At 40.5% G+C, this 24,469-nt stretch overlaps 1 protein-coding gene and 1 long non-coding RNA gene across 2 annotated transcripts in view; one reads left to right on the top strand and one right to left on the bottom strand.

Annotated features, from left to right (window-relative positions):
• On the top strand, positions 1-19,268 carry LOC125754816 (uncharacterized). Its single transcript, XR_007409662.1, has 4 exons — positions 1-288; positions 7,170-7,272; positions 17,692-17,833; positions 19,198-19,268. It is a non-coding gene; the product is annotated as an uncharacterized LOC125754816 (long non-coding RNA).
• LOC125754810 (uncharacterized) overlaps positions 1-24,469 on the bottom strand; it is a 55,349-nt gene that overhangs the window by 3,647 nt on the left and 27,233 nt on the right. The gene's annotated exons all lie outside the window — the stretch shown is intronic.

Raw genomic sequence — 24,469 nt, 5'->3', positions numbered from 1 at the left:
GTGAAACCTCGTTCTTGGAGTCTCAGTGAATTCTACTTAATAAGAAAGGACCCAGAAAAGTTATATTTCTAATAAATAAAGAGAATGAAAGCATGGGAAAGACAGAAGAAACTGAGACCCAGCAAAGCCTCACTCATGTCCAGACACTCCAGAGAGTGAGGTACCAGGTTCAGTAAAGCCAAGGCCCAAATCCCAAAAGAAAGACTTATGGGCAGGAAAAGCAGAGAAGTAGCTGACCAAGGCAGCAACCCTTACCCAGACCTCAAATCAGCAGTGAACACGGAAACTGTAAGTATAGAAAAGCCATCTTTGCTCTCTTTTGAACTATTAAGAAATAAATGTAAAATGTAAAATTTTAAAAAATGTAAAAGACTGAAAATCAGTTGCCATGAGCTAGTGGCCAGATACGCATGGAAACCAAGAAGGGGAAGGGTTTTCCATATATCGTGGTGAGGAGAGGAAGAAATCGAGCATGACTTAGAGCATCACTTTCAATGATCGTGTGCCTAACTAGACATGGCCCCAGAGGTGGAGGAGGTATCTGGCTTTCCCCTTTTATATTCACACTCGGTTACAAAATGTGATGTGAGGAGATGGGGGGTGGGGAAGGAGATATAGCAGAGAGTCTAGAGTAGCAATCCATGCCATAAAGGTGGAGGAAGTACTTCATAGCACCATTGACAAATAGCATCTTCGTTTTCCCCTCTACAAGCTATCCTGGTACAAGAATAGAAGCCGGGGTGATGAAATGGGATGGGGGTCATGTAAAAGAGAGAGACTTGATGGAAATAAGAATAAAGCATTGAGCAATTTCTGGTGACTTACATGCAGAGAGAAAATGTTTTCATGGAAGAAAGCCAGGGGAAGGCCTCACGGGAAGTATTGCGAGCTTTTCTTTTGCAATTCCATTATGACTTTAATAGTTTTTTTCTGATCACAACAGCGATGGAGGTCCTTTGTATAATATTTAGAAAGTACACAGAAGCACACAAAAGAAAATAAAAATCATTCACCATCTTAAAGGAAAGCATTATTAGTATTTTAACTCCTACAGATCAAAGAATTTTTTTAAAAAAGAAAAACAGAAGAGGAGGCCGAAACCGAGGTGAACTTTGAACTTAAATTAGATGAAAAAAAATTAGTGACATAAAGCATTATCTCTATTAATGACTATATACTGAAACACATAGATTCTCATTGAAAAGTTCATTGCTAAAAGTAAAAATTGAGACAAGGGTATTTTGATGCAGTGTTCGTTTATATCAGAATGTTGACACGGCTTTATGGTGAAGTGTTAGTCACAATGGAGGTCCCTACCGCACCATCCCTGAGACTTACCCTCTCCTTCATCTCACCCAATATTCTTTCCCTTTTGGATAGTCCATTGCTGCTGTAAATGACACTGACTTGGTAAGGCTCAAGGATAGAGTGAATATCAAGGAAGAAATGAGGTTGAGCATCAAGAATGAGTTTTAGGCCAGATCAGAAGTTATGTGAATATCCTCCCCTGCATTCAGCCCTAATCCTTGTATATACAGAAATGAATAGAGCAAGAAAACCTCCCTTTTGAGTCTTCACAGGACGAATTCTTTGTTGTTGGCTTCCACTCTCCCCTGTTATATTCAGGCTGAGGATAGGATAGCTTGTTGCTAACCTAGGCTGCTGCTTCCTCTTACCGCCAATGATTCTCACTCGACAATGCAGATTTATTAGCTATGGTCCAGGCCACATCTCACCCTACCCATCCATAGCCTGGCAAATGGATGAATCCTAGCCCAGATCTGGGCCCTGGATTGCCCATGGAAAACTCAAAAAAATATTGCCACTGCTTTCCCCCTTTGGCTGCCACAAGTTCTCGCCAGATCTACCTTCACCAGACTCCATGCACTCAGGGGATTTACTGGTAGCAGTATTACCAGCGAAGGAGTGGGAAGTTACGGTGACTCTAGAGAGGTAAGTACAGTTGTTCCTAGGACGGAGCCCTGTTGTCTACCATTCTATCACCCAGAGATTGTTTGTAATAGAGGTTCACTGGTGGGAATCTCATAAGGGACACCCACAGTGTAACACTAAAAGCCCATCAAGATGTTAAAGAGATTATCCTTTCTGAGGACACCATTTTTACAAATTTCTAGGTAAATGCATCAGCCTATTGCATGCGGAAATCAAAGAGCAACATTTTTTTCAATTCTTTGATTCTTTGTCAAAGTGGGATGAAATTTTATCTGTTCAGGATTGACCAAGGGATCTCTGGTTAAATGATACATACATTATCAATAAGTTATTTAATTATATGACAATTATATTATACAGTTTTATATACATATAGTATGGACATGCTAAAAGTCAGTTACCCTGAATATTCTAAAAATTTAATAACTCACTGCGTTGATGTACGCATCTCACTCCAACTGCTCATTTATGAATTAATTCACTTATTTATACACAACCACTTATTCATTTATTCAAAAAGTATTATGAATCATATGACATGGCCCGTACTATACTGAAATCCCTTTTTAAAAAATCTCTTATTTTATTTTTAAAGATTTTATTTATTTATTTGAGAGAAAGAGAGAGAGAGTGAGAGAGCACACAAGCAGTGGGGAGGGGCAGAGAGAGAGGCAGACATCCTGCTGAGCAAGGAGCCCGACATGGGTTGACCCCAGAATCATGACCTGAGCCAAAGGCAGACACTTAACTGACCGAGCCACCCAAGCACCTCTTTTATTTTTTAATTTTACCATAATTAGCATATGTTATATTAGTTTCAGGTGCACAATATAGTAATTTAGCAATTCTATACCGTATTCAGTGCTCATCATGATAAGTATACCCTTAGCCTCCTTCACCTATTTCACCCATTTGCCTACCCACTTCCCCTCTGGCAACCACCATCTTGTTCTTTATATTTAAGATTCTGTTATTTGTTTTGCTCTTTTTTTTGTTTTGTTTTGTTTCTTAAATTCCACATATGAGTGAAATCATGTGGTATTTGTCTTTCACTAACTGACTCAATTCATGTAGCATTATATCCTCTAGATCCAACCATGCTGTTGCAAAGGACAAGATTTCATTCTTTATGTCTGAGTAATATTCCATTGCATGTGTATTGATGAAAAAAACCTGAAGATGACAACAAATGGAAAGATATTCCATGCCCATGGATTAGGAGGACAAATATTGTTAAAATGTCATATTACCCAAAGCAATCTACAGATTTAATGCAATCCCTATCAAAATACCAACAGTCTTCTTCACAGAACTAGAACAAACAATCCTAAAATTTGTATGGAACCAGAAAAGATCCTAGACAGCTAAAGCAATTTTGAAAAAGAACAACAACAACAACAACAACAACAACAACAACAACAACAAAACCCTGGAGGTTTCACAATCCCAGATTTCAAGATATACTACAAAGCTGTAGTAATTGAAACAGTATGCTACTGGCACAAAAGAGATGCATAGGTCAATAGAGTGGAATAGAGAGCCTAGTAATAAACCCATGATTATATGGCCAATTAATCTTTGACAAAGGAGGCAAGTCTATGCAATGGGAAAAAGTTTCTTCAACAAATGGCATTGAATAAACTGGACAGCTAAATGCAAAAGAATGAAATTGGACCATTTTCTAACACCACACACAAAAATGAACCCAAAATGTATTAAAGACTTAAATATGAGATTTGAAACCATAAAAATCCCAGAAGAGAGCACACGCAGTAATTTCTCTGACATTGGCCATAACAACATTTTTCTAAATATGTATCCTGAGGCAAAGGAAACAAAAGAAAAGTCCCCTTTTTAACCTCAAAATTTAATAAAGAAAACTAATATGAACCCATAATAACAATAACATCTACACTCATTAAACACTATGTAAAAGGCATTATTAAAGTGTTTTGTGTATTTTAACTCTTATTTTTTAATTTTTTAAAAGATTTTATTTATTTATTCAGGAGAGACACAGAGAGAAGCAGAGACATAGGCAGAGGAAGAAGCAGGCTCCCTGCAGGGGCCTGGTGGCAGCAAGGAACGAGGCCCAGGCACCGCCGGGGAGTGCCATAGGGACCCAATGGTTTGGGCCATGATCTCATCAGGATGAGAGCTGAGATTTTATTCCAAATGTATTAAGGAGCCATCTAACTGTTAAAAGCAGGGAAAGTGGCCCAATCTGATGGCGTTTTTAAAAACGTCGTCCCGGTTACTTTGTGACAAACGGATTTTTGCAAATAAAAGTGAAATCAGGGTAACCAGGGGCCGCTACGCCAGAGAGGGCCTGGAAGGTGAAGGGAATAGGCAGGTTTGGGGTACGTCTCAGAGGCAGAGGTCTCAAGATTTGCTTCCAGAAGTGCTTAATGTTTAATGTGACGTGGGTCTCAGATGTGAGCACTTCCTGAAGGGCCACGAACCTGCCGTTTCCTTGGGTGTTTTCATTAGCCTGTAAGTGTCCCCCTTGGTGTTACGGAAGCCTGAGTGCATGGATACCCCTTTTCAGAGTATTTATCTGAGTGTTTATCTTGCTCCCCTGCAACTCCCACACCAAGAACCTGAATCAACAGGCCCGGTCAAAGTAACTGGAGGTGGCTCTGTGGCTTTCGTGTCATGGATCAGTTGATTGATTGATTGAAATGCATTACTGAAACTTCACGGCAAACGACTAAATGCCCTTAAGATCCTCCCCCGTTAGGATCTTCAGCGCAGGGCCCCCAAGCAAGCAGCGGGGTGGCCCCCAGCACCTGGGTGCGGCCCTTGTTCCCCCCTTCCGGCCAAGCCCTGGGGTGACAGGCCGGCTGCAGCAGCTAACTTCTCCCACCGACCATCATCCCAGCGTCCCCGTCGCAGCACCTTTGTCCCTGCTACCGTCACTCCCTTGTTTATTAAGTCTTTGGACTTAATTGGGGCCTAGCAAAGCTGCAGGCATGTGTTGGGGCAGGTGTAGGATGCCTGCACATGTGCTCTGCGAGGCCCCTCCCAGGCCAGGGGAGGGCTGCTGGCCACCAGCCCCCAGGAGTGATCCGCCCTGCGGGTATGGCCCTCTCTTATCTGGTCACCTTCACCTCGAGTGGCAGACGCATTTTCCAGCATAACTGGACCTTCCTCGTGGGCAAAATCTGGCTGTTCATTCGGAAAGCACAGAATATGAGAAGTAATCGCCTGGCCCGGCGGTACGCGGATCGCTTGGACCTTCGTGTTGACTCTCTACATTCCTAACATTTCTTCTCTAGTGTAAGCGGAAGGGACATTTGCTGGAAGGGTAGCAGGTGGGTCTTGAAGGGGAAGGAAGGACTGCGGGACTTCGCGGAGGGGAGGTGGCCACGGGAACCGTGTGGCAGGAGCTGCCTGGCCCTGAGTGGGCCACCTGCCGGCCTTGGTGCCCCGGTGGCCCTGGGCAGGGCAATCATGCATTCCAGATGGCCCTGCTTCCCTCTCTGCTGCCTCTGCACCATCACATGGGGCTCTGGACCCTTCTAGCTCTGTGCAGCTACTTCCAGGCTGGGAGGCCCATGAGGCAGCCTTGAAGGAAACCGGGTTAGGGATGTGCCCTGCCCAGCTGGTGGGTGGTGCTCCCCTTTGGGTCTCTCATTTCGGTCTCCAGTTATTGTGGGAGAAATACTGTCTTTGGTAAAAAGTCTGTTGGGAGGAACTTACTGAATGGAAGAGAACCTTAAGTGTCTCTTTCTCTCTTTTTTCCAGTTTGGTTTCTAATTGACCTAACAAACTGCATGCGTTCGAGGTGTAGAATTTGACATGTTTTGAAATATATATTTACCTGTGAAATCATCACCGCAATCGAGAGCATGGACACATCTGTCACTTTGAAAAGTATTCTGCTTTTCCCTGACTCCTTCAAAGCAACTATAGGTCGATTTGAATTTTCTAAAATCATATGAAAATGTTACCATACTGTATTTTTTTTTTTACTTCTTTCACTCTAATTATTTCAGGTTCCCCCTTGTTGTGTTTTAATAGTTCTTGCTCCATAGTATTCCATTGCATGTATGTGCGGGTATCACAACTTCTTTGTCCACTCACCATTTTTTGGACATTTCGGTTATTTCTAAAGGTTCTGGCTATTACAAATAATATCTATTAATATTTTGTACAAGTTTCCGTGTAGACCTGTGCTTTTATTTCTCTTGAGAAAATATCCAGCAGTGGAAAGTCTGAGTCGCATTGTAAGTGTTGTTTGACTTTTTAAGAAACTGAAAAGTATTTTCCAAAGCATTTGTACATTTTGACCACCAGCGGTGCATAAAAGTCCCAGTTGCTCCATATCATCCCCAACTTTTGATAAAGTCAAAAACTGACATAGTCTTTCACAGCTCTGGTAACATATATTTACAGTTCATGAGAGAACATCTCCTTTCTAATATCTTATATAAAATAATATAAAATAAAATAAAAAATAAAATAAAATAATATAATATAATATAATATAATATAATATAATATAATATAATATAAAATATATTGCCCCACCTTGTCTGTGGAGAATGTGTTCGAAGACCTCCAGTGGGTGCCTAAACCAAGAACCAAACCCTATATATCCTATGCGTTTTCCTAATATACATACCTAGCATAACGTTTAATTTATAAATTAATCACAATAAGTGATTAACAACAACAATAATAAAATAGAACAATTATAACAAGATACTACAATAAAGTTTAAATAAATGTTGTCTTTCCCTCTGCCTTTCTTCTCCTTGTGATGATACAAGGGGTTAAAATAAAATGAGGTGAGTGACAGGAGTATTGTGACAGAGCTGTAAGCTCCTATTGACCTTCTGAGAATACAAAAGGGCGTCAGAAGGAGGATCATTTGCTTGCAGACCACGGTTGACCATGGGTAACTGAAACCATGGCTTCACTCTCTGCCGATGAGAGGGGGGGATACTGTATTAAGAAATCATTCTTAAAAAAATAAAAAATGAAAAATAAAGAAATCATTCTATCAGTGTGCCACGCATTACCCTGTGATGCTCTTGTTTCAGAGAAGAGAGATACTGTGATTGGAAGGCCCAACATGGCCGCAGCAAACAAGACAATAGATGTCTTGAGTTTAAAGAGCATGGAAAATGTTACCCTGGTAACATTATCTAATAAATCTTGCGAATAATACACAGAGTAGACAGTATAATTCTGGCTTTCTGTGTCTACAGGGATCAAGACAAGAAGGGGAATAGTGGTTCAAGAAGAAACAGCTGGAGTGTGCAGTGCTATCATTAAGGACCCCTGGGCTAACCCAGAAGTGCTCAACGGGAGGTAATCAATGAGTCCTGGAATAATTCTCTAAGCCAAGGAAAAAAACAAGACAGTGGCTTTTTAGTATATTGTTAAGGCCTAAAAGGCCTGTTGGGATTCCGTGCTTCATCTCTTAACTGATGACTCTTACCCATTCTCTCAGTAATTACGTATAAAACATAGAAAGTACGGAGTTCAGGAAATATTCAGTTACCGCCCAATTAAAACACCTCAAGTCTTGGCCTTCGAAAATGGTTTGTGTTATCTCTACATATTCTTTTGTTTGTTTGTTTAGGTCTGGTGCTCCTTTGAAAAGGAGCTCAGCTAGTGGAGATATATTTGATATATAATTTCCTCAGTACAATCAAAGATTGTGGTGATTTGCTTAATATTCGCATAGAAACGTAGAGTGTTATTTTGAGGTACCAATTTGTCTTCTGCTTCTATAAGCCTAATCGTTCTGTGTATTTTTATCTTTGGTGTGGACATGACATTTTTAGTAGTGATATCAATGATATGATGTAATTACAGTTTACTGAGGCCTCATAGAAATAGTATAGTATGGGGTATTGATGCCTCTCCAGTGGTTCAGAACTTAGATCAATCAAAGTGCTTTCATCTCTTCTGAGGTTTGAGTAATTATCTCATGAAACTCATATGACCTTATGGCTACAAAGAAGTAGTTCACTGAGAGCAATGTGGATGTTTGAGTTCTGAAACGAAGATAAGGAACATCATTTGACAGGCAGTATTTCAGTGTCTGTCTTGACACTGAAATGCTGGTTTGTCATCCCTACCCTGCCAACCTCATTTCTCTCTTATCTCATTAAGTTTTGGTGATAGAGCAGAGCATGAAGGCCCACCCAGGTAGCACGAATCACACTTTGGTTCTTTCACTGTCACACCGCAATAGCTCTGTTCTCTGTTTATCTATTGATTGTTTTTATCTTGTCTTCACTACCAGACTGCAAGGGAATGACTTTTTTCCTGACTTTTTTCTACTCCTCTAGTTGTAACCACAGTTTTGAGCACATATATCTTTAGCAAATATTCAGCTGTGTCATCACACCATAAAGATAGATGTTGGTCTATTTAATGAGTACCTAACATTTAACTACAGGCAGTGATACTGTTGTGATTTGTTTAGCACCTTTATAGATGTATAACTGACATGTCACAAAATTTACCCATGGTGAGTGTATAGTTAGTTTTTAGTAGATTTGTCCAGTTATGAATTATCACCCAATCCTGTTTTAGAATATTTCTATCACCTGAAAAGTTTCCCACATGCATGTTTTCTAGTCAATTTCCACTCCTGCCTCCAGCTATACTCATTAATCAGCTTTCTCTATTTATAAATTGGCCTTTTCTAGAAATTTCCATTATGTGGAGTCATATGCAATCTTTCATGAATGACTTCTTTCATTTAGCATAGTGTTTCTGACACATATTCATATGGTTGCATGAATAAGTAATTTGACCTTTTGCTCAGTAGTAACCCATTGTTTGGACATGCTACATTTTGTTTGTTCATTCACCATTTCATAGATATTTGGATTGTTTCCTTTTATGAACTATAATGAAAAAGGTTGCTTTAAACATTAGTGAACAAATCTTTGCGTAGACATACGTTTTCATTTTTCTAAGACAAATACCAAGGAGTGAAATTACTGAATCACATGGTAAATATATACATGCTCAACAATTTAAAAAACTGCCTCTTTTCCAAAGTGGCCCTACCAATTTGCATTTCCACAAGCAGTGGGTGAATCTTCCAGTTTCTCTACGTGTTGTCCAATACTTGTGATTTGCTTTTTGTTACGGCCATTCTTTTGTTTATGGCCATTTTGTCTATGGCTGTTTGTGATAGAATGTTGTCTTATTTTGTGGCCTTAGTTTTCATTTTCCTAATGTCTAATAGTGTTGAAAAACTCCATGTGATTATTGTCTATTTGTATGTAAACTTTTCCCCATTTTTAATTTTTTTTAAAAAAAAATCTCACGAATGTGAGATTCAGAGAGGCAGAGACACAGGCAGAGGGAGAAGCAGGCTCCCTATGGGGAGCCCGATGTGCAACTTGATCCCAGGACCTCCGGGGTCACGCCCTGGCCCAAAGGCAGACGCTCAAGCACTGAGCCACCTAGATGTCCTACTTTTCCCCATTTTAAAAGTAATTTTTTCTATATCATTGCATTTAACACTTTTTAATACATTCATACAAGATATACAACATTTTTAGGTAAGTGATTTGAAAATATTTCCCACACTCTGTGTCTTGTCTTTTCATTTTATTGTTGGTGTCTTTTGCAGAGAGCCTGTTTTTAAATGTCTAATTATCAGTATTTTCTTTTATGATTGAACTTTTACTGTTACAATGAAGAAATATTTGTCTAACCTAAAATCACAAGGATTTTCTTCAGTATTTTATTTTAAAAGATGCAGAGTTTTAATTTTTCACTTAAGTCTAAGATTATTTTTGAGTTATTTTCATGTGTTATATGAGGTCAGGATTAAAGTTCTTTAAAAAAAAAATGGCTATCCTATTGCTCCAGAAATTTTTTGAAAAGACTTTTCCCATTGAATTTCCTCACCACCTTTGTCAAAAATAGATTATTCATAAATATAAAGATATATTTCTGGACACTTGATTCTGTTTCATTGATATAAATGTCTGTTCTGATACTGCAACTACCAGAAATCATGTAGCATGTCCTTCAGTTTTTGTTATTTTTCGAGATTATTTTCGCTAGTATAGGTGTTTTGCATTTCCATATAAATTTTAGAAATAGTTTGTCAATTTCTATAAGAATGACTTATGGGGTTTTGACAAGGATTTAATTGAATGATACAGGTTCATTTGGGAAGAAATGTCATCTTACAAATATTTGCTCTTCCTTTTCCAAATAGGATATATTTCTCAATTTATATATATTTTTAAAAATTTCTCGCAGCAATGTTTTATAGTTTTCAAATGTGCAGGTTTTGTTCTTTTTTGTTAAAAGTTTCCTAATTATTTTAATTCTTTTGGCATTATTTTGAATGTAATTTTCTTGATTGCAGTTTTGGATTTTTCTTTCCTAGTATGTAGAAATGCAATATGCCTTGATCTTATATCTTGATATTTTCTTAAGTTTGGTCATGGACTCTAGCAGATTTTGTGTGAATTTCTATAGACTATACCACCTACAAGATCATATTGTTTGTGAATAAAAACCCTTTTACATCTTCCTTTTCAAAATATACGCCTAGAACACCTTTTAGGATTTGACCTTTGAAAACCCTCCTTTTGTCTACTCCATTCTTCATTCATTACTCTCTGGCCGGCCCACTGACCTTTCTATGCTCTGAAGCTCATCGGTCATCATTTCTGTCTCAGGGCATTTGCATGAGTTACGCTTTTTCTTGCAATGCTCTTCACCCAAATAATTCAGGCAGCCTCCTGTCATTCTTGTCATTCTTGTCTCAAGTCCAAATGTTGTCACGTCAGAGAACTTCCCTGGCCAACGTAAGAAAGTCTCCAACATTACAACCATCCTATATCATTCTGTAGTTATTCCAAGCACTTACAACCCCTTTAAAATCTTTTCTTTTTACGTATTTGTTTTCTGTCCCCCAATCCTCATCTTGAATGTAATTTCCTGAAAGATAGTCACCTTGTCTACAATTTCTACCCCTTGATTCCGGGGCTTAGAATACTGCTTGTCTCACGGAAGGCACACTTTTTTTTTTTCTTTTTCTTTTTGTCCTACGATTGATGGAAGAAGGGAAAAGAGAGAAAACTTTAAAGCATGCAAACAGAAACTATTCAAGAGAGTAACTTTCATGCTTTAGTTATTACCATCAAATGGACTGGAAATTATCACAGGGATTAACTGTTGTAAAGGGGAGGAAAGGACCTTAAATAAAGGTAACCTGATCCATTTTGGTTATGTATTCAAGCTTTGAAATGCTACCGGACATGCTATCTTAGAGTACTCATGCACAGTCATGGGGATTGGGGGTCATACTTGGAGTCTGAGGAAGAAACAGTCGGTTGGGTCCGTGCAGATTCTTTCTGTTAGCTTGGGATTAGGAGTGCAAGCTCTAGGTCTGGAAGTTTCTCCAAAGCAGACCAGTTCATGACTTCTGGGCCTGTGGCTTGACCTTTGTTCTTTCTGACTTATGCCCCTTGCGTCCTGGCTTCTCAGCCTGAAGCTGAAGCAGAGTGTCCCCATCATGAGCTGCGGCCTGCAGGGTTTACGGAGCTGACTCAGGGCCGCAGAGACCACTCAGGCGCGCAGTAGCACCGCTGTTGGGCTGCCAGCTTATTTACTGGTTTCCTTGGTGTCATTGTCTTGACAAGTAACTCTGGGAATTCAGCGCATTTTTCCCCTTCAGCTAGACACCACCAGAATATTTGACTCTCTGGATGTGTCAGGCTGGCTCTGTAATTAAATGGCTCAGCATTTCTGTTTGTCAGGGTGATATAAAATAAGGGGAAAAAATGTTTGCTTTGTGAAGCCCTGCCATAAAGCCTTCAGGAAGGATTATACATCATCAGGCCTTTGGCTCCCACAGGAAGATGCTCTGAAAGACAAAACATCTTTAGTGTCAATTTTCAACCAGAAGAAAATTGAATGAAATGAAGTTTGACATATGGAATGGTTTTCATAAGTCGTTTCAAATGTGAGTCACCAGAAATGTCACTTTGAGGCTATGACAGCAGATCAGCTGAGATACTTCTAATAATTTGAATAGAGCCCTGAGCTGACTTACCTCTGTGTGCTCACGGGGCGTGCCATGGCCCACGTTCAGTTAAGGAAAAATGGAACCCATTCATCGGTAGTGACTGCAGAGCTTGTTCTCGTTGTCCTGGGGTTGCTTCTTTTGAAAGGGAGGCCAAAAGCAGCTTCAGAAACACTTTTGAAGACTGTCTCTAGCTTCATTTACCTAAACCTGTTGCCTGCAAATAGCCCTTTGATCAAACACTTTCATCCATGTGTACATTTTTGAATATTCTTTATACCAACAACGCTCATATATACGTCTAATAACATAATAAAATATGACCACCACAGTTGCGTGTTGAAGTCACATTAGAAATTCAATCTGTAAAATTCACTCTGATATGCTGTGATGTTGCTGCACAAAACCAAGACTATAAGAAGACTATATTTCTCAGGAACTATGGCCATGTAGACATTTTTGGGTGTTAATTAATATGATTCAGATATCACCCTGTAAAATATCCACTGAGACTGTTGGCTAGCCTCGGTTCTAGACTCAGTATACAGCCTAGAAGAGTTATTTCAGGTTCATTTTTTTTAAAGGAATAAGGATTTTTCAAGCTTTGTACCTGCACTTCTTTATGCATTTATGGGTTAAACTAGCACATCCTCTTCCTTGTCGGCTCTTTCGTCATTCTTCATCTCCAGTCTCCCCAGACACACACTAATAGGTACATTTGTTTCTGTTGTCCCGCAGTTCAGAGAGTTAAATGAAAAAAGATGATAAAACCAAGCATAGTCGTTCCCAATCCTGACTTACAGCCTCAGCAAAAGCAAGAAATGAGTGAATTAACCTTCCTTTGGAGAGTTTTGGCTAGAAGCTAGAAAGAATTGGGACCCCAAAAGTTTCTTCCAACATGTTGGACATAAGAAAAGAAAAGGGAAAAGGGAACTTTTCATTTTATATTTATGAACATGGGTCACCGTCCCCTCCCCTACCATCTGAGCCATAATGGATTGTACTTCCTTTTTGGATTGCTGGCATGTCAGTTTAAGATTCATAGAGAATAATTGGTCCTCTAGGTGAGAGCAGCCCATCATCACAAGTAGCAGCAAGAAACATGAGATGATACAGGAGTGGATTGGCCTCCTGTCTGAGCTCCCTGCATCCCATTTCCTAGGGCTTTTTCTGTAGTAACTAGGGCAATTCTGTGTGAGAGCTTCTATGGCTGTGTTTCAGCCTCCCACACAGCCCAAATGCTAATCCTTAGTGGATTTAAAGCACCGGGCCCTTTAGTATTAGTCATGCTGATCAATTTTAATTGAAAAAGGGAAAGCACACATTTTGCACAGTATGGCACAAGGTACATCCACTAATGGAGTTGCTAGGAGGGAGGCCAGAGCATTTCCTACATGCTCCTCTCCTAAGAAGCCTGTCCCCTTTTGATGGAGTCTGTATTCTTGGAGGAGTACACAGAGAATACAGAAGGAGGAAAGGGGTCACTAGCCTGCTGGCCAGAGCAATCAGGTCATTTCTGGTTGCCTACATGAAGCAGAATGTCATAGCCATACCACACTCTCTGCTGCATCCCTGAAGAGAAATCCAGTTTGTGGGCAGTGGCTCTATTGTACCTTATTAATAATGAGCACCATTTGCTAGCTATGGGGGCTAAGCATGTAGAGTCCCATTTGCTCCTCATAGTGAACTGTGGCCATGGACCCATATAACCTGTGCCTACTTCCAACATTAATGCCAATGACTTCCCCGCACAGTGTAATCTGGAAGGTTGATCTTTCCTAAATATGCTTCTTTCCCTCCTTTTCCATGACTTTGCCTCTTTTCTCTCATAATATTGGTCTTTAAAATCCTTTTTAAAGTTTTCCGGACATCTTTGCCTAGCTGGCTGCTGCTTTTTCTGTTCTTTTCTCAAATATCGTCTTTTCAGAGAGACCTTTCTGGACCACTTGATCTAAAATCATCCCTCACCTCATCCTCACTCATTACTACCTATCCTGTTACTTTCCCTTAGGGCACTTTCCTCAGAGTAGAATTGTCTTGTTTCTTTACTTTACTTGTCCATCTTCTTCCCCAGAATGTGAGCTCTGTAGGGAGAGAGAGTTTAGCTGTATTCAACAGCACTTTGGCACAGCTGACACAAACGTGACGGCACCTAGTATCTGTTCACCCAACATTCATGGCAAAACAAATCTACAAGTCCAGATGATGACTGCCATTGAGTAAGTTAGTAAATTGGATTTTAGAGAAGCCAACTAACTTGCCTATAACTGCTAAATGGCAGTAATAGGATTGGAACCCAGGTTTGCTCAGATTAGTTCTACTTGTACAAGATGACTGCAGAGCTATAAACATCTTTTCCCTCAGAATTGCCTTGTAATTTCTCCAGAAATGTAATTCATTCATGTAGCTTCTCTGCCAAAAAAGTCTAATCAGCAGCTAATCATTTTTCAAGATAATTTCATTCTAAATTCTCAGAGCTCCATCTAAACATTATTTTTTCCTCCTGTGACTACTTGATGCTTTCATCTAACCCCATGAGCAGTCTCTTGGCATTTGCCTTCCCCCAACCCCGGCTCCTGGCAACCACTAATCTGCTTTCTGAGTCTTTTCTGGATATTTACTATAAACAGAATCACACAACGTGGGTCTTTTGTGTCTGGCTTCTTTCATGTTATATATATCCAAGGTTTATCCATGTTGTAGCGTGCATCAATATTTCAGTCCTTTCATATGACCGGATGTTCCCTCTCCTACATCATCTGTATGTATTTATCAGTTGGATAATTGTAAATAATAGTACTAAGAACATTGGTGCACAAGTTTCTGTGTGGACACGTGTATATAATTTTCTTAGATATATACCTGGAAATGGAATTGTTGGGTCGTACAGTAACTCTGTGTTTATCGTTTTAGGAAAATAACAAACCATTTTCTAAAGTGACTCCACCATTTTATATTCCCACCAACCAGTGTGTGAGGGTTTCAATTTCTCCACATCTCCACCAATACATTTATTGTTTGTCTTCTTGATACTAGCCATCCTAGTGGGTATGACGAGGTGTCTCTTTATGGTTTTGATTTGTATTTCCCTAATGACTTGGAGCATTTTTTCATGTAGTAATTAACCATTTATTTATCTTTGGAGAAATATCTATTAAATCCTTTGTTCATTTTCAAACTGGGTTAGTTGGGGTCTTTTATATTTGAGTTGTAAGAATTATTTTAAACTCTGAGTAAAAGTTGCTTATATTAAGGTATGGTTTGGATATATTTTCTCCCATTCTGTGGGTTGTCTTTTCATTTTCTTGACGATGTCCTTTGAAACATGAGGCTTTTTAAAATTTTTAGATAAAGTCCAATTTATTTTTCATTTGCCGTCTGTGATTTTAGTGTCATATCTAAGAAATCATTGCTTAGTCCAGAATCACATAGCTTTAAGCTTAGGTTTTCTTCTAAGACTTTTATAATTTTAACTCTTCCATTTTGAATCAATTTTCGTATATGGTAAAAGTAGGAGTGTGGCTTCTTTTTTTTTTTTTTTTTCTTTTTGCATGTATCTATCTAGTTGACTCAGCATCAGTTTTTGGAAAGACTATTCTTTCTCTGTTGAGTTGTCTTGATACCCTCATCAAAAATCATTTCACTATTTAAGCGGGGGCTTATCTATGGTGCAAAACTACCTCTTATTTCCTTATCTTCTGAAAAGTTCTTGATTTTTGGAGATACAAGCTCCAGATCCCAAACCTAAGAATCTCAAGCCACATTCTCTGGACAAGAAATTCTTTACTTCTAGTTCTTAAATTTTGTTTTTGTTTGGATTTTCCCAGGAGCAGATACTAAAACCAGAATCTAAGTGCAAGTGGCTTACTTTTAAAAGGTACAGAAAGTACTGGTTGAGAGTGGAAACAGGGCACATTGCGAGGGATGGAAGACAATAAAGAGTGTATTATTAAGTGATCCCCCAGAATGGGCAGCCGGAGCTCAGTCCTGCAGATATTTGTATTTAGAAAAGACTTGAGCATACCAAACGGTAAGGTCAGAGGGATATGGGAAAGGCATTGGTAGTGTCTGCTACACGAACAAAGAAGAGGTTCTCTTCCTCAGTAGGTGCTTCAAACTCAGGCTCTACCTAATCGGGCACAGTCTTTACCCCTTGCATCAACTCCAGAGTTAGCTAGAAGGAACACAAAGCAAGGGAAAAATATCAAGATATACTTGCAGCAAGATACCATTCTGAGCTGATGTGCTACAGAAAAGAGAACTTAAATAAAATTTAATATAGCAGGAGGGTGAGACACTTTTATATTTGAAGTCAAATATATATAAACTGTATGTGTGTGTATATATATGTTTATATATGTGTGTGTATATATACATATATATATGGTTTCGGTCAGTCTGGTTGCAGGTGACAAAAATGAAATTTACTTAAAATTTACTTAAGCAAAAGAGAACTGTATTGGCTTGTGTAATCAAACTACAGAAACAGCAGGGAGCAGCTGGCCTTTGGGACTTCTAGAACTAGGGCCTCGGACATCATTGTGATTCTGTCCCCGTATTGCAGGTTTTTAAAATCTTCAACCCTTTTAGCAGAAGAAACGTGGCTTTCTGCGACTCCTGGCTCTCTCCCTTTTAGCCACCCAATTAGAAAAAAATGGGCACTTCTCTGGCAACTACAATTTAAAACATTCCCCAATTTGGCTTGCTTTGATAGCATATCCTCATGCTAACCATTCTGTCCAGAAAGATGTTGCTCTGACTTGGTTCATAGTGACACCCCTGTGGCCAGAGGGCAGGGCTTGTTACCAGAAGAACCATAGAGCTGGGCAGTTGAAACAAAGAACCTTTGATTTCCGGGTGGGGGACTGGAAATCACGGGCCACATAAAAACAGAGAAAAAAAAAAAAAGGTCTTCCTGTCCTCTGAGTCTTGTGTGCACAGCGAATATCCCAGGAACCTCTGCTCACCCTGGGATGCTGCTTCAAGGCCTTATAGAGAAATACTTAGCCTCTTGCAATTCCTCTCTCCCCGCAGACCTACCCTTTGACATCACAGCATCACTGAGGGCCAGCTGATTTCCTGGTTGGTGTGATTGCAAGGAGGCAATGAAAAATCGGGACCAATCTCATTGATTTTGCTCCTCCTTTAATTGCCCAAATATTGGTTCATTCGGAAAGACGTTGCAAATTTCAATGCTGCCTAGCTACCTGAGAACCATTCAGCTGTGTTAGAAATAAGTGACAACAAATATCAAATAATCAGTTTTTGAGCAAACATTAGAATAGGAAAGGGTTTTAAAAAGCTTGGGAAACCACGGTGGTTACTTCATTGCTTCCAAATAATTATCACCATTCATATCCTTCTGGAATCCTGCAGACTGCCAAGGAACCCGCCACCCTTCTTGGGGAGGGAGAGCTTGGGCTCTCCGCTGTGAAGGAGCGGTCTATCTAAGTAAGAAAAAATAAGAATGCTGGAACTACTTTTGCTAGTGATGTGACAAACATAGCAAGTAGTCGCATGCTAATTCAGGCTATCACCTTTAATTAGGACTTGGGGAGGCTGAGTTATGCTGTCTACAGTCTTTGGAAATGAGCACTCATGATCAAAGAGCTACCTTCTTTAAATAATTTAAGTAGATATCCATTTTAATTAAAGTAGATATTGAATATTGGATATGAAAATGGCTGCTTTTTTTTTTTTTTTTTAACCTTTAGATTTGGCGGCTGCTGCTTAAATGAGTAGGTCCCTGTACAGAAGGAAACAGCATCTGGTGCAGCCCCTCTTCAGGGCTGAAGATCAAGCGCCCGCTCCGCTGGAGGCCTTCTAGGATCCCGCTACCTCCCTGGGCTGCAGCAGGTGGGAGGAAGCCCCTTTCAGAGTCACCGGGTGGGTCCCTGTAGGTCTCAACAGCTGCCAGAGGACAAACCAGTCTGGTTCTGCTCTTCTGAAGGGCAGTGTTTCTCTCCCTGACTCAAAACGAGAGTGGTCTGGATTGGGGCAAAGCACCGGATGAATCATTAGACATATCCTCAACATTTCTTGAAAAGGTGTCAGCTGAAAAGATGCAGTCTTCAGCCCAGACAGACCTCAGTGTCCCTCATGCACACTCATCACGAGCACGCCCCGCGCCGCCCAGTAAGGGCGGGCGAAGATTCCTGCGGGAAGAGTCTGCGAAGCACGGTCAGACTACACAACGTCAGCCGCCTCCAAACTTTCCAGTAGTTCCCTCTTACCTTCTGCTTTATTATATCATTTTCTCTCTCCTCTCCGTTATCCACTGCTTTCTTCTTTTCTCTCAGATTCCCAGGCCATGAGAACATGGACACAATCGTCCGGACATCAATTCACAGGCATATTCAAAAGAAATTAAAAAGGGGCGCCTGGGTGGCTCAGTAGGTTAAGCATCCGACTCCTGGTCTGGGCTCAGGTCACCATCTCGCCCTCGTGCAGTCGAGCCCTGCATCAGGCTCTGTGCTCAGTGTGCAGTCAGCTTCAGCTTCTCTCCCTCTCCTTCTGCCCTTCTCTGCTCATCCTCTCTATTTCTTAAATAAATAAATAAAACCTTAAAAAAAAGAAAATTAAGAACAGAAAGCAAGACAGGACAGAAAAAAGAATTGTGAAAGAGGGGCTCAATAGCAAAGGGCAAATTTCTCTTAGTTATGTGTCTGATTGCCATATCCCCACAAGCTTCCTTTTTAAAGCTGCTGGTGGTGGAATGGGGAAAGTCATGGCCTTTTTCTTCCTTCTCCTCCCTCTTTTTAAATGTTTACAGATCCCGGTTACAGATCCGAGGTGATTCCATTCATCTAACCTTCCATCGAAGTCGGAAGGACAGATTAAATTTTACTGCCACTCATTTTACAGAGAGATTCCATTAATCAATGAAAATCCATAAAAAAATCAATCCAGGATCATACTCTTCTTTTTTTTAAGATTTTATTTATTGATTCATGAGAGACAGAGAGAGAGAGAGATAGAGGCAGAGGGGGAAGCAGGCTCCACACAGGGAGCCCACATGGGACTCGATCCTGTGTCTCCAGGATCCCGCCCTGAGCTGAAGGCGGCGCTAACCCACTGGGCCACCAGGGCTGCCCCATACTCTTCTATATGTTCATAAAAACCCAACAGCACACTGTGGCCCAGCTCCTCTGATGAGGTTTTGAGTTTTGTATCTTGTTCCTTTCACACTCTGACTGTTCAATGTCTTCTTGTCCCCACAGGTCAGACTCCCTTGGCCTGGTTAACGCCTGGTGATCCATCACCAACTGGACACCCAGAACCTTCTTTGAGGTAGGCTTTAACAATTGTTTTCCGGCTTCATGCACTGCACCTATGGGCGAAAGTCGCTGTGTCTTTCAGTCAAAGGTTCAAACGCAAACACCCTTCTTCAATTCCCTACTTGGCCCTTACCCCGAAGAAGGAAGATCTTGTACAAAGGGTTGGAGACCATGCAAGTAACAGTTTTCTTAAAGGAAAATAAAAATAAATAGAAGCTAAGACTTCCAAGCCGTGGTAGTTGAGGCGGTGCACGCAGAATGTGGGTGGGCATGCAGAGGCAAAGGAGGGATGATAGGACGAGAGTAAGCAAGGCATCTTAAGGGTGGCAGTGATATAGGGTGCTCGGTATCGCATCATCAAAAGAGACGGACGGTCATGGGAGCTCAGTCATGATGGAAGCGAGAAGAGTAAGGGAGGGATGATGGAAGAAGTCTCAACAGGAGAGAGTGGTCATTGTCAGGAATATCAAAAAGAGACCTTCAGGGCATCTATGAAGTTGTGATATATTTAGACCGGGCCTCTGTGTTTCCTAACATCAGTGAAGACTGAATCGGCATGTGTCTGAGCAAAGAACCTATACACCTGGGCCACGGGACGGTGAGTTTGAAAACATTTTCCTTTGAAACAAACCTCGGACGCTAGAGAGCTCTGAAAGCAAAGTTTGTGCTGAAATAAAAGTAAAGTTTGTTTTAACAAATGCATTCAACTCTGAAACGAAGTGCAGCGGGCGTGAAAATCCAGCATCAGTCCACACTGAAGCGAAGCCAGCGCCCCGAGGCCGACAGGCAAGCTGCAGGTGAGCGGGTGCTGTGGGTGCTGCTAGCCCAGCAGGTCCGCCCACCCCGCCACTGCTCGCTGCTAACCGCGGGGTCCCGTCCACTTCAGGATTCCCCTTGAGGCCTGGAACGAGACACTTTGGGGGGGAAAGGGGGTGCAAGAAGGACTCCCAGCACACGATACGTCAGCCTCAGTTCCGATTTTCCCATGTGGGGGACCTGACTTGGGGCTGAGCCGCGACCCTGGGCCGATCGAGACCCATCGTCGCCAAGAGCCCCAGTGACGGGCCACTCTGCGAAGCGTGCGGGTCGGCACACTAGGGCCCGTGCTCCACGCCGGCCTCACCGCAGGGCAGACAGGACGTCTTTTTTGGCCAAATATCTGGCCGAGCTCTTGTGTGACGAAGGACTCTTCATGCAGCAAGATAATCATAGGGGAATTATAGAATGTAATTATAACCTCTCCTTCCAAATAAAGGAATAAATAAATATGCTCAAGCATATTGAAGGGATATCGCAAATATGATAGTTTCTCGATAAAATATATGATCTATTGATTAATTCTACTAATCTAATTCTAGTGAGATTTTTTTTTCAGAAGAACGTGTGTTGATCATCAAGATGTTACGTAAATTTAGGGATTATTCACGTGGGGATTTATTGTGATATTATATTGCTTATTGAGGGATTAAGTCAAGATCAAAGCGTACAGACGGCACTGCCCTGTAGTCACAAAAGGATAGGAGTTACTGAGGGGGGTTTGCAGGAGTTTGGGGGGTGAAGAGGAGTAAACTAGGTGGAGAAGGGCTTGCGGTGGATGAAAGAAGCATGCAGAGGTCGCATGCCTAAGGGTACACTGAGGCCTGTGTGCAGCCCCGTGCCTGCCACATAGGCTCCCCGTGGCACACGCATCACTCGCCCAGCAGGGAGGGAACCGGGAAGGGCTCACATTGCCTTGGCTGCTCTCCTGCTCAGTCTTTAGGGTTCCTTTGTCAGAAGAGGAATTCCTGAGAGGTGGCTGCAGCATTCTCCAGCTGGTACCGTTGAGTTGGGTGGCAGCCTATTGCTTCATTTGTTCCCCTAGCCCCTTACCCCCTCGCCTCCCCAAAGAGCACTAAGGCAGCACGAAGGGGCGGGAGAGGGGTAGATGGATACGTAGATGAGGGAAACAGAATCTTGGCAAAATGAGTCGGTTGAGCAGAAGGCACAAGAAAGGTTGGGAAGTTCAGCGTCTTGGTAAAAAGAAATACGATTGGTGGATTGAATGAAATTGGGGAGGTGACTCCCCCCGACTCAGGAATGTGAACTGCCGTCTTCGCATTTCAGGCTGCTAGAGCAATACCGTGGACTGGGTGGCTTCTGTAAGGGACATTTGTCTCTCATACTCCTGGAGGTTGATAAATCCAAGATCAAGACTCCGGCTGAGGGTCCTGGTGATGGCCCACTTCCTGCTTGCAGACAGGTGTCCTCTCACTGTGTCCTCACATAATAGAGAAAGAAAGAGAAGAGGGATGGGGTTTGCTCTAGGGTCTCTCTCTCTCTCTCTCTCTCTCTCTTTATATAAAGACATGAATCCCATCCTGGGGGCCCCACACTCATGACCTCATCTAAACCTAATTACCTCCCAAAGGGCCAACCTCCAAATCCGGTGGCTTCAACATACGAATTTTGGAGGACAGAACATTCAGTTTATAAGAACTGTGTTAAAATCTTTTGTCCCAATGGCTTAACGTGGGGTCACTTTGTCAACCACAGTCAATGTACTTGCATGTCTGTACCTGGAAGAGATTGCTTGTTGTCCCTCAATATCTCATTTTCCCTCTATCAATAACAATGGACTATCTCACGTTTAGAAGTGAGTTGTTGAATTTCCATTTATCTTGTGATTTCCCAGATAGGTTTCTCTTACTGGTTTCCAGTTAGTTCTTTGAGGGTCTGAGAACATACCTTGAACAATTTATTTCACTTCTTTGAGTTTGTTGGGGGTTTTTTTATGATGCAGAATATGGCCCATTTTGAGGAACGTTCCACATGCACTGAGGAGAATATATATTCTGTTATAATTGAGTAGAATGTTCTAGAAATGCCAGGTGAAGTTTGTTGACAGCATTCTTCAGATCTTTTACATTTTCACTGATTTTCTGTCTCCTTGTTCTATCAACTGCTGAAAGAGAAGTGTTGAAGTATTCACATATAATTCTGGATTTGTCTTTTTTGCCTTTCAGTTTCATCACATTTTGCCTCATTATTTTGTAGCTTTGCTATCAGGTACGTAAATATCCTATTCTTGAAGAATGGACGCCTTTATCACCATGTAATATACCTCTTTATTCTGAGTATTACTGCTTTCTGCTGCTATTATCAATACTGCTGAGATTAATATACCTACTCCAGCTTTCTTTTGATTAGTATTTACATGGAACATCTTTTTTCCTTTTTTAAATGTTACTTTTAACCAGTCTATGTTTTTATAACTAAAAAGGATTTACCATAGATAGTGTATAATTAGAACTTGCTTTTTAAATCTGATGTAACATTTTTTATCTTTTAGTTGATGTCTTTATACAGTTTACCTTTAATGTATTATTATATGTGGATTAAAGACTATCATCTATCTAGCTGTTTCCTATTTGTTCCATCTGTTCTTTGTGTTCTTTTCTCTTTTTCTGCCTTTTTAAAAAAAATTGTTATTCCATTTTATCACCACTATCTGCTTATTGTTTATACCTCTTTTTAATATTTTAGCGGTTGCCCTAGAATTTATAACATACATCAGATAATTTATCACCCACTTCCCGATAGTGAAACATCCTTACAGTATATTCCCAATTCCTTCCTTTCATTTTATCTGCTATTTTGTCATGTATTTTACTTTTATATATGCTATAAACACACAATACTTTGTTATTATGTTTGCTTTAGACAGTTGTTTCTCTTTTTTGACCAATTAAAAAATAAGACAAGGGCAGCCCCGGTGGCACAGCGGTTTAGTGCCGCCTGCAGCCCAGGGTGTGATCCTGGAGACCCTGGATCGAGTCCCGCATCGGGCTCTCTGTATGATGCCTGCTCTCCCTCTGCCTGTGTCTCTGCCTCTCTCTCTCTCTGTCTCTATGAATAAATACAAAATCTAAAAAAAAAAAAAAAAAAAAAAAAAAGACAAAATGATCTTTAACTACATTTTAATGTATATCAAGTCCATTTCATTTGTTTGTAGAGACCTCAGTTCTTTTGGGTAGCCTATTCCTTCTACTTTCAAGTGTCAATCTTCATGCCATTAATTTGTTCATTTTTTTTGCTTCAGGAATCTTTATTGTTTTGCTTTTGAAAAAGAGGTTTTAACTAAATATTGAATTCTGAGTTGATAAGATTTTTTTACTTTCGTCGCTTAAAAAATGTAACTTCATTTCCTTCCTGTTTGAATATTTTCTCATGAGAAACCTATAATTCTCATACATATTTTCCCCCTATATGTAATATATTCTTTAGTTCTTGTCACCTTCAAGATTTTTTTCATTGTCTTTGATTTTCAGCATTTTGAATATAATATCCGAGGTGCCTTGGTTTGTTTGCCTGCTTGTTTATTTGTTAGTTTGTTTTTGTATTTATTCCGCTTGGTATTCTCTCATCTGAACTCTTGGATCTGTCATTTTGTGTGTGTCATTCATTTTGGAAATTCTTCAACAAATACATCTTCAAATATTTCCTGTGTTCTGTGTTCTCTCGCTCTCTTTCCTTTTCCTTGTGTTTTAGATTAAGCCATTTATTCTGACTCATCTTCAAGTTCACTGTTTTTTCTACTCAGCTATATTGTCTCTGATAAGCTCATTGAATGCATTCTTTGTTACTCTGCTTTTCATATCTAGAATTTATGTGTATTTCTTATATTTTTCTCTCTCTGCTGAATTATGTATTTGATCCATCACGTTGTTCATCTTTTCCTCTAGAGCTTTTGCCATTTTGGTGATATTTATTTTAAATTCTCTAATAGGTATTTCTAACATCAGCATCATATCTGAGTCTGGTTCTTTGATTGCTTTGTTTCTTGACAGAGGTTGCTTTATTTGCTTTACATGCCTCATAGTTTTTTGCTAAAGATGAAGCTGGCCATCTTGTGTAGGACAGAAGAGCCTGAGGTAAGAACTTCTGATGCCTGGAAATGGACACAGCTCTCCCGTTGCTAGGCTTTGTTTTGTCTGTGTCTGTCTGTGTGTGTAGGTGTGTGTATGGTGGGAGTGGTTGGGTCATTATTGTTATGAGTTTAAATGGATTTTGGCGTTGTCACTAGGATTATTCTCAGTGCAACACAGGCTTCAAATCATTCAGGACTACTTTCTTTTCCCGTTTTAAAATATTTTTATTGTTTATTTATTCATGAGAGACACAGAGAGAGGAAGAGACCGAGGCAGAGGGAGAAGCAGGCACCCTGTGGGGAGCCCGA

This window comes from Canis lupus, chromosome 3, assembly GCF_003254725.2.
Source record: "Canis lupus dingo isolate Sandy chromosome 3, ASM325472v2, whole genome shotgun sequence".
NCBI lineage: Eukaryota > Metazoa > Chordata > Mammalia > Carnivora > Canidae > Canis > Canis lupus.
The sequence above is the reverse complement of the archived record's forward strand: the minus strand, read 5'-3'. Positions and strand labels throughout refer to the sequence as shown.